Source organism: Leuciscus leuciscus (genome assembly GCF_965113295.1).
Source record: "Leuciscus leuciscus genome assembly, chromosome: 7".
Taxonomy (NCBI): Eukaryota; Metazoa; Chordata; class Actinopteri; order Cypriniformes; family Leuciscidae; genus Leuciscus; species Leuciscus leuciscus.
This window is the reverse complement of record NC_138731.1, coordinates 8,629,985-8,644,722: the sequence shown is the minus strand read 5'-3', so window position 1 is coordinate 8,644,722 and position 14,738 is coordinate 8,629,985.

Genomic DNA, 14,738 nt, shown 5'->3' with positions numbered 1-14,738 from the left:
TAAATAACTGGATACTTATAACTAATTAAATAGTAAATGTATTGATTAGAGTTAAAAAATAAAGATGAAAAACCGCACTCTCTAGTCATGTGTCAAGTCATGTTTCAGCCTAAGCCATCATCAGTAGCCCCGTTTACATGTAGCATTGTATTCCGATTATAACCCGTTTAAAAGTCCAATCAGAATGAAAATGCTCCATGTAAACACCTCAATCGGAATAAAAATGCTCAAACCGATTGAAATTTCAGTCGGATTGAAGGGGGTGGAATAAACCTTTTCATGAACCGATCAAACGAAAGATTACACCATGTAAACAAGCTGATCCGATTACTTTGAGTGTGCGTCTTTCTGCGCATGCCTGGTTTTGACATCCCGGCCGGGATTGTGTCGTCAGAATACAAAATGGCGGCGGCGAAATCAAACTGGAGTGCGACGGAGACAACCGTATTGATTAGTATTTTAAAAGAACAGAACATAATTGAACGACTGGATGGTAGAAAGTTTAGAAATACTGACCTCTTCAAAAACGTGCACGACAAACTGAAAGAAGTTGGTGTGGACCGTACGGTTGAACAAATTAGAAATAGGTGGAAAACGTTAAAGTCGGCGTATTACAAAGCTAAACTGCACAACAACAGGAGTGGAGTGGATCCTACGAACTTCCCCCTTCTATGACCAAATGGACGAAGTCATGGGCGGGCGACCACTATCCAACGTGGGAGAAAACGGAGTGGATGTTGGCTTTGAAGAAGGCCCTGATGTGGAGACCTTAGATGAGGCTAATGTTAGCGTTTCTGGTAAGTTTTCCTTAACGTCACCACATGGCCCCTTTACTAGTCAGGAAAATAATTAAGTCAGTCAACCAAAATTATAAATACAGCGATGTACAAGTTTTGAATTACAAGTGAAAGTATTCCAGGAAATGCTACTTTACTAAAAGTTCATAATTATAAAAGTACTAAAAGTAGTTTGATTGGACTAACTTGCTTGCTTAAAAGCTACCCTTCACAAAAATGAACCATGGTTTTATTACATTAAACCATGTTATTTTGCCATATTTTGATTATCATTTGTATAACTACGCAAATACCATGATTAAACTATGGTTCTTGTAGCAAAACCAGTGTTAATTTGTTGATACCATGGTTTTACATGTTTTTTGTTTTATTTAAAAGTAAACCCATGGTTAATTTCAGCAGTGTGAAGAATTGAAGCATATTATGTTTGTAATGCTACTATTGTCCAGACAGCTACTGTTATTTAATGTATTTTCTTTTAATCCCCATCACATGTAGATGATGAGCACAGCATCACAGAGGCGAGAGAGAATGATCCCACACAAGATGCATGTGAAGGGAGTTCACATGCCAGCGATTCGACCGTGCAGAGCACTGCCAAAAAAAGTAAGTTGCATTCACATTAGCCGACAGAAATTCTTTAATGCTTAATTTTATGTAAACATTAAAACATGCTCCTTTACCGTCCCCACACTACCTTTGAAATATACCACATAATGAATAAACATGTATGTACATAGTATGTCAAAAATATGGTGTTTGCAATGCAGCAACTGTGTTAAGGCCAACTGAAACGTTTACTGTTTTTAACAGGAAGCAAATCAAAGTCTGCTTCCGGGTATGAGAGAGCACTGAGGACTTGGTCGGTTGATCAGCAGGCCTTCCTACAATATTTACAGTCATCCCAGAACAGATGGGTAGAGCAACAACAAGAACAGAACAGAGAGCATGAAGAGAGATTTTTTTTTCGTTTTATTGAGGAAAATACACGCACTACAGAACGTCTAATTGGCCAGCTTTTTGATGGGTTGAGAGGTATCCTCCATGATTCTTCACAGGCAGCTCCACATCGGCACCCTTATCACCCCCACACACAACATCCATACACACAGTCCCAACATCCATACACACAGTCCCAGCATCCATACCCACATTCTCAGCCATATCAACATCCCCATCCCGACCTAGATTAGGATAACAAATGAATAAAGAACAAAAGTTTACCTCATTTATGAGAAATATTGTTAAAATTGATTGTTCTACGAAAAACCCTTGTTTAATGAACAATAAAACAGATTAGAACTGCTTACACAGAAACACACACAACCTCAAACATACATAAATTCATACATGCACATACACCCTCTACCTCAAGCATACATGCACACACACACTCTTAAACAAAACAAAATCACACATGCACAGCACACATACACTACCTCAAGCATATACTGTACACAGAAAAGCCACTGTTCCTAGCACTAAAGATTGCACTTTTGTAGGCAGTTTTGCCAAAAGTTGTTTTATATATTTTATTTTTTACAGCACTTGACAGCATTGTCACTTATTTATTATTTTGTATGAAAGACTTCTGATGCAAGATTCAGAAATATTTTGAATGTAGGTAAATGCGTTATTGCACTATACTGCACTGTCACTTGGTGCTTTTCATATTTTTCTGTATGAAAGATTTCTGATTTAAGAACATTAAATACTTTTGAATTTCATTAAACATGTTCATACATAGTATGAGCCGTGTGTTTTATTTAGACGTTAAAGTAGGTGTCCTGTACGAAGGGGAAAGTGGTTAGCCATATATCGGGTTAGAGCCTCCCTTGCTGTGTTGCCAGTAGCAGTTTCCTGCCTGTACATTTGCAGACTTGGCTGTGGGTAATTTACTGTGGAGTCACGAAGTTCCTCCACCCAGTTGCTGTTACAGAAATCTGTTTCTTTTTGGCAAAAATTGTGCAAGGCACAGCAGGTAGCGATCATAGTCGGTGCAAACGTGAAGTGGAAGTCACTCCTCTTAAGAAGTACCCTCCATCTTGACTTGAGGATACCAAAAGCCATTTCAACGCCTACGCTAAGGTACACGTTGAATGACTGCTGTGCTGGGGTCAAATTTGGTGAGTTGATATAGCCTTTCATGAGCCAGTCCAGGAGGGGGTAGGCAGGGTCACCAATAATTTGAAGCCTGACTTCTTCTCCCTCAATGTTCTTGACAGACTGAAAGAGAGGACCAGAAAAGGGTAAATTATTTTCAGTTGTGATTGTGTGTAGGCTCAATATTTGTCTTTGTTTTTCCGTACTATAAAGTCCCGTGAGAGTGACGGTTAAGGTAATGTTGGCAATGACCCCACAGATATGTTGTATTATTAACCCCTGTCAGCATTTTGTCATATACATCTCCTCAAGGTGTTTGTTCTGCTAAACACAAAGGACATTTTTATGAAGAATGTAGAAAACCGACTTGTGGGACACCACTGACTTCCATAGTATTTTTTTCCCCTACTATGGTGCCCCAAAACAGCCTGGTTACAAACGTTCTTCAAAATATCTTTTGTGTTCAGCAGAAGAAAAAAAAATGCATACAGGTTGGAACAACATAAGGGTGAGTAAATTATGACAATTACATTTTTTTGGGTGAACTATGCCTTTAAAGAAAATCCTTTGCAAATAATGTTGATGTAGAAAAAAGTAAACTAAAAAGAATGTAGTTCATGAAACATGTAAAAAAAAAAAAGCTGTTAGAAAATCAAAGCCCGCTAATTTTTCCAGCCAACAAAGCCTAATTGTATACACTGCCATTGTATTTGTAATTTGCAATATAGTATTTTATCTCTGATATATTACATTGACATATGGGTTATAGTGTGATTTATTTATTTATTGTCCTTAAGGTCCCAGGTGTAACTATTTTGTGTACCGGTATGCATAAATACATTTCTGAAAGAAAATAAATATTAAAATAGAAAGGTAAAATGTTAAAAATCCATCAAAAATAGACATCTGCCAATGTGTATAGACAATGTGTTGCACAAAAGTAGAATTAAGACATCCGGGATAAATGACTCAGCTGAGCTCAATGAAGCCAAAACATGTGCGTCCAGGCTTAATTGGTTGCACAAAGACCAAGCCAGGATGAGCAGACATATGGAGTTTCTTTTGTGTCTTTTTTATTCAAACAAACATATTGTGTTTGAGAGTAAAACTAATTATTTTGTAATTAAAATATATATATATTGCAAAAAAAGTCTTCCTAAGGCTCAAAAATAAAGAAGTTGATAACAGAATTATTTGCAGTGCGTGTAAATCTTTGAAAACCTTTATTTTTCCTTGTGCACTTCGAGAACTTTTCATCCCAAACCCACACATTTTGCTCTCTTTTCTGCTGTCTTTTTTGCGGGTCAAAATATTTTGCTTGCGAGGTGAATAGTTTTGCAAGTTGAAAAGTTTTGCGAATTGAAAAGTTTTGTTTGCACGTGAAGCTGTAGCTCAGTGGGCGGTCTCTACCAACCAGGATGAAAGGCCTTTTTCTATTGGTCACCCTCGATTGAAGTGACTAGTTGGCCACGCCCACTGCGGTTTCCCGCCGCTGCTGCTGCCACCGAGAAGATAAGAGAAGCGAGAATGGCGAGCAACAGGTCGTTTACTGGGTAAGATAACTAATTTAATATCATAAACGCAGTGACAAGTGAACTGAATGATTCTCTCTTCTAATGCTGTCCCATTTAAATACTTAACGTTGGCTAGACCAGTATGTAGTTAGTGTTACCGTTGACTAGATTTTATCTATTAGCCAACACTAACGTTAGCAGCCAGAGCCACCATTAGTAACGTTTGCTGTGTGATCGTCGATGTCCAGTGTTGCTAGCTGAGCTGACATTCATGATGACATTGGATTTTCTCAGCGTAAAGGTTAAGAGGCACTATTTTCGATGTTCGTAGAGTTGGGCCTAGGTTCTGGAATAAAAATATAGGCGTCCCGCGTGACGTCACGCCATTTGGAGTAGCCATCTTGGCGGAATAGAGAATGCTAAACCGTCGGCGAAATATTCCTATCATGCCCGAGCGATGCTGTGCAGTTGGATGCGATCAGATACGTGATCATACAAAAGGAATATCTTTATAGCGTAAGTGCGATGACATGACGTGAAGCGTTAGCTGACGGTAATAATAGTGGTGGGGGAAAAATCTATTCTGTTCAGTATCGAGATATTTTGCGCACGCAATTATATACTGTAGCGTAAAGTATTGCAATATTTATTTGAGCAATTCCGTCAAAGAAGCAACACATTAAAGCCTGGAAAGCATTGAAGATGCGATGTTCACAGATTTAATGTGACATTTGAAGTGAGTTGAGCAGTCTTATTTTCCTCATTTTTTGTAATGCCTTTGAATAATATGGGGGACATGAATCGCAATATATCGCAGAATCGAATCGCAATACTTGCTGTATTGCAATATGTTGTTGACGGATGTATTCCGTCAAAATGGCTAACACGCGGCTAGGGGTCACGTGACTGGGAGATCTGTATTTACACGACTTCTTATTTATTATTTTTTTTTATGGCGGGTGCTAAAGTTTCGCGTGTGTTCGGCCAATCAGCGTGCACTAAAGTCACTGGTAGTGTGTGTGTGTGTGTGTGTGTGTGTGTGTGTGTGTAAATTGATCTAGCCACATGGATTGTATTTTTGATTTTCATAGTGTATTGCATATACTTATTGTATGTTTTACATTGAATTTGAGTTATTATTTTTTTTTTACTTAATGGCAGAATTGAAAACCAAACAGGCAGATCACAACCACAGGTAAGCTATTAGCTTATTTCTACAAATTAATCAGATGACAGTTTGTTTTGCTCAGTATTATAATATTAGTGTTTTGCACCTAAACCTTTTTTCCCCAGTATGACCAACGTGCTGTAACCGAAGCAGCACAACATTTAATTTCCTTGGTGGCCAGAGCTATCCCTGAGGAAAATGCAAGGCAGGGTCAGACTCAGAGCCAGATCCAGCAGTCAGGAAGACCTACTGTGGAACATGAAATGGCTAGGTAGATAGCAAGCATATTTAAAAGGGCCAGTTCAGGTGTTACACAGAATAGTCAAACATTCCTTTTTTATAGCGATATAAGTTTGGCATAGGATGCCGCAGCTAAACATAGTGTTTCTTGCTACTCAAAAATAAACACCGAATACACACACATTCATAGTTTTACCTGTTCTACAATTTGCAGATCTTTTCCTGGATTTTTAAAAAATGCTGGCAAAAATAAAAGACATCTTGCCAGATGTCACAGGCCAACAGTACCAGCAAAGGCGCATAAATATTTTGATTGTTCTGTGTCTTTGCTGGGCTCTAAATCTGATACGACCCCATCTATATCCGAAGAGCTGGAGCTCATGCAAGCAGGGCTAGGAAAGAGGACCCTGTCCTTAACATCAGATACAACACATGCCGACGTGAGGAGTCCTGATCTTAAGCAAACACATATTCTAATAGCGTTATTTGTTGTGTCTGTGTTTTAAGGGTTTTTCTTTAACGTTAATGTAGTTATCAAGTTTGCTGCGGGAAGCATACTCAAAGATGAGTCATTTGGAAGACAGGTGGCTTCTTTTCAAAGCTGCAGGTGTGCTTTTTCACAACTTTTATCAACATTTGGTGTTAAAATTCATTAATATGAATGTCCATTCAGTACAGAAAACATTAATGCATTATACTGTAAAGTTATTCTCTTTATCAGTTGTTGTGTTACTTGCTTATATATGTAACCAGGGCAAAAATAGCCTGTAGTCTTGCTTCCCGCCTCTAGAGGGCACTCTGGTGCACATGAGTAGTGCAGTAACGGAAAGAACAAGAAGTTTCGGTTTTGCCTTTTTATATAGACCTTCGGAGAACGCGTGAGCTGAGGCGCATTAGAAATTAACACCAACTTGTACCGTTTGCTTATACGAAAGCAAAAAGAGGAAACCCCCAATTTGGTGTTCTGTTTGTTGAGCGGTTGGAGCAGTGATTCATCGCACGGAATCTTTGTTTCTCCCGAGTGCCAGAGAGTTCTGTGTGAAACGAGCAAATACATTCCACAGTGACGGCGATTGAGCGTGAGTGTTTGTTTATTAGAAATGTAACATGTTATTTGAACTCATTATTACAGCTCATGTTATTATTGAGGAGAAATATAAACAATACTTCTGTTTCTGTGATAAAATAATGTCAGAGGGGAGAACGAAGAGACGTTAGTGCACGTGAGGTGACCGTTGCGCGGGCTTTCTAGTGCGCTGCATCGCTTCACAGAGTGAGTGTCATTTTATTTCATTCTTTTATTGTAAATGCTTATTTTCACTCAAAGAAAGTATTTGGCTAGCTCTGCACTGTTTGTAATGTCAGAGTTTGTTGATAATCTGTAAGAGATGAGAATGAGTAGCCTATAGTAATGTTAATTGTAGAGTGTTAAGTAGGCTATGTTTATTCCTGTCTTACAAGTGTGTCAGTGGCTTACTGTATGAGAATGTGTCTTTAATCATGTTTATGTTTTGTTCTTTATGCAGAAAACATAAAAAGCCACTACCGTTGTTTATTTGGGGTATAAGTGCTCACATAAACCGTTTTGTGTATTCTGTTTTATTTTTGGGAACATACAATTATTTGCAAAAAGCTAAAAAGGGAAAATTAACACAAATTGAGTATTGTGAAAGAGAACTTACTGAGGGAAAAATATGGAAGTGTAACTATTATCCTTTATTTTGGGTTGTTTCTTTGTACATTTGTGGATCATTGTAATTTACACTGTACGTGGCGAGCTCTGTTTGAAAGTTTTATTGTTTGTTATTTTCCTATTGTAACTCGTTGTATACATTTTTGTTTATATTCCTGACCACAAGCGGAAACTCCAGACATTAACGCTGCGTCTTTCATACGCGGTCGAAAATAAAGAACCCCTTTTTTTAGATGTTTGGTTGTGTTTGAGTTTTATATAGTGTACACATGTACACGGCCACATCTTTTTGGTTCCAGGAGTGGGGTATTTCTTTCTGCTGGTTTCCTCTTGTGGGGAGGGTTTTTCTTTGAAAACGAATACACAAACTAAGTCGAACATACCGTTAGCCTAAGTGGGTAGATAAACAACGGTAGTGGTCAAGGAGGATTGCGTGCCAGAGTCAGCAGAGAGAGCTGTGCACAGAGCCAGGAAGGACTGTGGGAGGACAAGGAGTCAGAGTGCCAGGACCGGCTGGAACGAGGAGGCTGCATTGGACTGTGTTTGCAGGTGAACTTTGTAGAGACTGAGACTCTTGATAACGCAGATATAGAGGTATGGAGGAAGACGCTCATGAGGAGATGGTCGATAGCCAAGAGGCTGGCGCCGGCTTCAGGGCTGATGATGATGATAGAGATAACCCTTTCCTACAGCTCCGATCACAAATTCAGGAGCTTGGGAAGAGACACGATCAGGTGATGTCGACACTTGCTAATCTGAACACTGTTAACACTAGGTCGTATGTCTATATTCCCAGAGAAAGACAAATTGTTCCCTACTGTGGTGACTCTAGTAAAGACGGTCAGACCATTGACGAGTTTATTGAGGAACTCGAACGAGTAATTCGGATAAGGGGATTGAGTGAAGAGGATCAAGTAGACTTTATTTTGTCACACTTAAGGGGATCAGCGCTTGATGAGGTTAAATTGTGTGTGGGGAGGGAGGATGCAACGCCTCAGGACCTGTTTGATTGCTTGAAGGCCGCTTTCCGAGAGAAGCGGACGACTCCTCAACTGTTACACGCCTTCTATGCACGAAAGCAGTTAGAAGGGGAAGATCTACGAGAGTATTCGCATGTCTTGTCGACGATGTTAAACGCGGCACTCCAACAGTCACCTGATGCAGTGCCCGATGGGCAGCTAGCGTTAAGGGATCAGTTCATAGAGGGGGTAAGGGACACTGTACTTCGACGGGAATTGCGCAAAATGGTGCGGGACCGGCCCTGTGTGACTCTAATTGAGGTCAGAGAAGAGGCTCTGTTGTGGTGTGCTGAGGAGCGTCCCCGGGGGGCGAGCGTCGCTAGAAACCGTTACCTGATGGGCGTGGGGTTTGAGGAGGCTGCTAGATCCACAAATGTGTCTGCATCTTCTTCAAAGGATCTGAATGCTGTCTTGCAAGACGTCGTGAAAGTAGTGGCACAACAAGGAAAAGCAATCGGCGAGCTAACTGATGCCGTCCGTAGCCTTACGACTCAAAGAGCCAGTTTTGGCCCGGAAAGGCCCCAAAGAGCTAAATTTAAGCCTCGATATACCCCAGATGGTCAGCCAATCTGTTTAAGGTGTGATGGTGTGGGACATATAGCCCGCAGTTGCACCACGCCACGTAAGCAGGAAGGACAGGTAGCGGCCCCTGCAGAAGCCCTAGTGCCGGGAAACGTGCTCCCTTCATTGCGCAGAGCCGAGCAATGAGAGGGGCGCCCCAGGGCTCAAACAGCAGCTTTCTGACTAAAGAGCGGTTCTTGGAACGTGCCGTGGGCAAATGCCCCGAGGTTGAAATCAGCATAGGGGGAATAGCTGTTAAGTGTCTTTTAGATACGGGCAGCAACGTGAGCACGTTGACGGAAAGCTTTTTCAGAGGGCGCTTACATGGGGAAGATAAGGATATGCACAGCACGATGAAGTGGTTGCGGATTACGGCCGCCAACAAACTGCCCCTCCCGTATTTGGGATATGTGGAGTTGGATATCCAGGTGTTGGGGGTAACAATACCCGGCTGCGGATTCTTGATAATCCGAGACCAGAAGGATGGAGAAGCTGATCATTCACCTCCAGGAATTCTCGGCATGAATATTGCTCAGCGCTGCAAACAGCTGATCTTGGCCGAGTTTGATAATGGCCTAGCGGGAGCACTAGACTCGGACTGGCGAGATGCTTTCAGTAAAGTACAGGAAGAGGCACTAATTGCGGCAAGCTCTACAGTTCGAATAGCAGGAAAATTTAAAACGTGCATACCTGCAGCCTCTGTTGCCACGGTTCAGGTTCGAGTACATAAAGAGCTACCCAAGACTAAGGGTGTGGTCATACTTGAACCAGGGGCAATTCCGCTGCCAGGGGGTTTGATCCTCGTGCCCATGGTGGTGTCAGCTGGTAAACGGGTGTTTCCAGTACAAGTTTTAAATTGGGCTGCAGAAGATGTTTGGCTACTGCCGAAAGCAAGACTTGGAGTACTGTCCCAAGGTTGCCCAGTGGAGAGTGGTTCTTGCAATGTAGCATTCCGACGGATTTCCCGAGATCATGAGGAAGTCACTGTCAGTGTAAGGGCGATGACGGAGACCCACGGTGACTTGCAGTGTCCCTCAGACAGGGTACAGGTGGGGGGAACTCCAGATCAACAAGCAGAGTTGCGGGCATTGTTGAGGCAGTACGCGGATGTATTCGCAATGTGTGATGAGGATCTTGGGTATACTGATCGGGTTAAACACGAGATTCCTGTGTCCGACGATATCCCCGTTACCCAAGCGTACAGACGGATACCACCAAATCAGTTCGAGGAAGTGAGGGAGCATATTTCTGGACTACTTAAGAAGGGAGTTATTAAGGAAAGTTCAAGTCCATATGCCTCCCCGGTGGTCTTAGTCAGGAAGGCCGATGGGAGTTTGCGGCTATGCGTAGACTACCGGAAACTGAACTCGAAGACTCTGCGAGACGCATTTCCCCTGCCGCGGATAGATGAGAGCCTAGATGCGCTGGGTAAGGCCCAGGTGTTTTCAACCATAGACTTGGCAAGTGGCTATCACCAAGTAGCGGTTCACGAGAAGGATCGGCATAAGACCGCCTTCGTCACGCCATTTGGACTGTATGAATATCGACGGATGCCGTTTGGTCTCTGCAATGCACCGGCGACATTTCAGAGACTCATGCAGGCCGTAATGGGTGATCTGGTGTTCCAAATGGTTCTTGTCTACTTGGATGACCTTCTCGTCTATTCGAGTACTTTCGAGACTCACCTGTCCAGACTTGAAACAGTGCTTCGCCGACTGAGGGAGTCCGGGTTGAAGATTAAAGTGGAGAAATGCCACTTTCTCCAAGCAGAGGTGAGGTTTCTGGGGCACAGAGTATCGGCCCAAGGGGTAGGCCCGGACCCCGACAAGATCAGTTCGGTAGAGCAGTGGCCAACACCTAGCACCGGGAAGGAATTGCGATCCTTTTTGGGGTTTTGCGGTTATTACCGCCGGTTTATAGCAGATTTTTCCAAGGTGGCAGGACCTTTGCACGATGTTGTGAATAAGTGCACCAAAAAGGGCAGTGGGGCCCAGTGTAATAAGTTGTTCCAGGACTCATGGACATCGGAGTGCCAACAGGCATTTGAACGTCTGAAAAGGGAGCTGACCTGCGCTCCAGTGCTGGGATATGCCGATTTCTCTCTTCCGTTCATGCTGGAGACGGATGCCAGTAGCTTAGGTTTAGGCGCTGTCTTGTATCAGTATCAGAATGGGAGAAAGAAGGTCATAGCCTACGCTAGTCGGAGATTGAGAGGTGCCGAACGCAACGACCGGAACTACAGCAGCATGAAGTTAGAGCTCTTGGCGTTAAAGTGGGCTGTAGCCGAAAAGTTCAGAGGTTATCTGCTGGGATCTCGTTTCACTATCCTCACGGACAACAACCCACTCTGCCATCTAAACACGGCTAAGCTGGGAGCGGTGGAGCAGCGGTGGGTGGCACAGCTGGCTGTGTTCAATTTCGAGGTACGCTATCGGCCGGGGCGTTGTAATACAGCTGCTGATGCTCTCTCCCGGAGGCCAGAAATGGAAGAGGGGGAGATAGTGACAGAAGATGCGGAGTATGATGGCTGTGTGGCCATTTGCAATGAGCTGCAGGTGGGAACTGCTGTAGAACCAGACCTTGCAACAGCTGAATTGGGTCCAGTGGAGCTGGTGGAAGAGGAAGCTAGCTTGGTTCCTGCCCTTGGAAACACTCCAACGTTACCTGGGTATACTAAGGAGGAGCTCTGTCGCTTTCAGGATGCTGACCCTTCTCTGAGTATCCTAAAACGGTTTTGGCAGTCGAGTAGGAAGCCTTCTTCCCGCGAGAGACGGACTTTGCCTCGGCAAGTGCGATCATTGCTCAAACAATGGGACAAGTTCAAGGAAGATGGAGGATTATTGTATCGGGTATTCAATGATGTGTTTCTAGGTGAGTGTCAACAGCTGTTACTTCCCGTTTGTCTGGTTGAGCCAGTGCTACGGAGTGTTCATGACCAGATGGGACACCAAGGAATTGAGAGGACGTTGGGCTTGCTCAAGCAAAGGTGTTATTGGGCAGGTATGCATGAAGCTGTAGACAAATGGGTGAAAAACTGTCAACGCTGTGTGCTGGCAAAGATGCCTCAGCCTAAGATCCGGGCATCTTGGACCCCTTTTCTGGCTTCCCGTCCATTAGAAGTGGTAGCTGTTGATTTTACTACCCTTGAGGCTGCCTCTGATGGTCGAGAAAATGTCCTTGTGGTGACAGATGTTTTCACCAAGTTCAGCCAGGCTTTCCCCACCCGGGATCAGAAAGCTGATACCACCGCAAAGGTCCTCTTGAAAGAGTGGTTCCTCAGGTATGGAGTACCGCAGAGACTGCACTCCGATCAAGGGAGGAATTTTGAGAGCGCGGTTATAGCAGAACTGTGCAGACTGTACGGGGTACGGAAGTCAAGAACTACTCCGTATCACCCACAAGGGAACCCCCAGTGTGAACGATTCAATCGCACGCTGCATGACCTGCTGCGCTCATTACCGCCCGACAAGAAGAGGAGGTGGCCTGAACACCTGCCAGAATTGGTGTATGCCTACAACGTGACGCCTCACTCCTCCACGGGATATTCCCCGTATTACATGTTGTTTGGGACACAACCGCACCTTCCAGTTGATGCCTTGTTGGGAAGGGAGCCTGAGGAAGGCACGGAAACCAACTGGTTGGCTGTTCACAGGGAGAGACTCCAGGACGCCCACGCTAGAGCGAGAGAGTACGCAGAGAAAAAAGCAGTGGAACGGACTACCAGACATGAGAGGGAGGTGTATAGCCCTGAAGTTGCTGTTGGAGAGCAAGTGTACTTAAGGCACCGTCCTGCAGGGAGAAATAAAATTCAGGACGCGTGGGCGCCAGAGGTCTATGTCGTGAAAGACATTCAAGGAACTACGTATGCGGTGGAACCTGTCGGAGGAGGTGTACAAAGAGGAGTACATCGGTCGCATATTCAACCTTGTCCATTACCAACCCCGGTGCCAGCACCGCGTAGCAAGGTACGGCAGGTGAAGGAAGGTGTTAGCTCCCTGGATAAAGGACCGTTTTTGCCTTTAGACCTTGAGTGTGTAGTTGTGGATGAGACATGGCAAACGGCAAGAGGGCAGTCATCGCCTTTAGTGAAAGAAGGTCACGAGCAATCCAATCCGCAAGCAGAGGTTTCGATAGAGCCTCGATGCGAGGGTGTTGAAGAACCACTAACTGCGTCAGAGGAAGGAATTGATAGTGGGGAAGTGGTACCAACATACTCAGTTCCTGATACTGTGGTGAAGCATCCAACCCCGGCTCAGAGACATAATTTGGGCGTCCCAGAAGAGCCAAGAGCACCTACACCGATGCCACGTCGGTCTCAAAGGCAGAATGCGGGTAAACACAGTAACCCGTACCATTTACCCCAGTCCGGTTGTAACTCTGTGTCATTCAGTCCAGACGTTTTGTCTCAAGTTTTGGCGGGCATGGTAATGTACACGTCTGAAAAACTGAAGTGTGTTGTTGACGGTTAAAAGGGAAGTCCACGTGGACGTTGACTTATGGCAGGGGAGAGTGTAACCAGGGCAAAAATAGCCTGTAGTCTTGCTTCCCGCCTCTAGAGGGCACTCTGGTGCACATGAGTAGTGCAGTAACGGAAAGAACAAGAAGTTTCGGTTTTGCCTTTTTATATAGACCTTCGGAGAACGCGTGAGCTGAGGCGCATTAGAAATTAACACCAACTTGTACCGTTTGCTTATACGAAAGCGAAAAGAGGAAACCCCCAATTTGGTGTTCTGTTTGTTGAGCGGTTGGAGCAGTGATTCATCGCACGGAATCTTTGTTTCTCCCGAGTGCCAGAGAGTTCTGTGTGAAACGAGCAAATACATTCCACAGTGACGGCGATTGAGCGTGAGTGTTTGTTTATTAGAAATGTAACATGTTATTTGAACTCATTATTACAGCTCATGTTATTATTGAGGAGAAATATAAACAATACTTCTGTTTCTGTGATAAAATAATGTCAGAGGGGAGAACGAAGAGACGTTAGTGCACGTGAGGTGACCGTTGCGCGGGCTTTCTAGTGCGCTGCATCGCTTCACAGAGTGAGTGTCATTTTATTTCATTCTTTTATTGTAAATGCTTATTTTCACTCAAAGAAAGTATTTGGCTAGCTCTGCACTGTTTGTAATGTCAGAGTTTGTTGATAATCTGTAAGAGATGAGAATGAGTAGCCTATAGTAATGTTAATTGTAGAGTGTTAAGTAGGCTATGTTTATTCCTGTCTTACAAGTGTGTCAGTGGCTTACTGTATGAGAATGTGTCTTTAATCATGTTTATGTTTTGTTCTTTATGCAGAAAACATAAAAAGCCACTACCGTTGTTTATTTGGGGTATAAGTGCTCACATAAACCGTTTTGTGTATTCTGTTTTATTTTTGGGAACATACAATTATTTGCAAAAAGCTAAAAAGGGAAAATTAACACAAATTGAGTATTGTGAAAGAGAACTTACTGAGGGAAAAATATGGAAGTGTAACTATTATCCTTTATTTTGGGTTGTTTCTTTGTACATTTGTGGATCATTGTAATTTACACTGTACGTGGCGAGCTCTGTTTGAAAGTTTTATTGTTTGTTATTTTCCTATTGTAACTCGTTGTATACATTTTTGTTTATATTCCTGACCACAAGCGGAAACTCCAGACATTA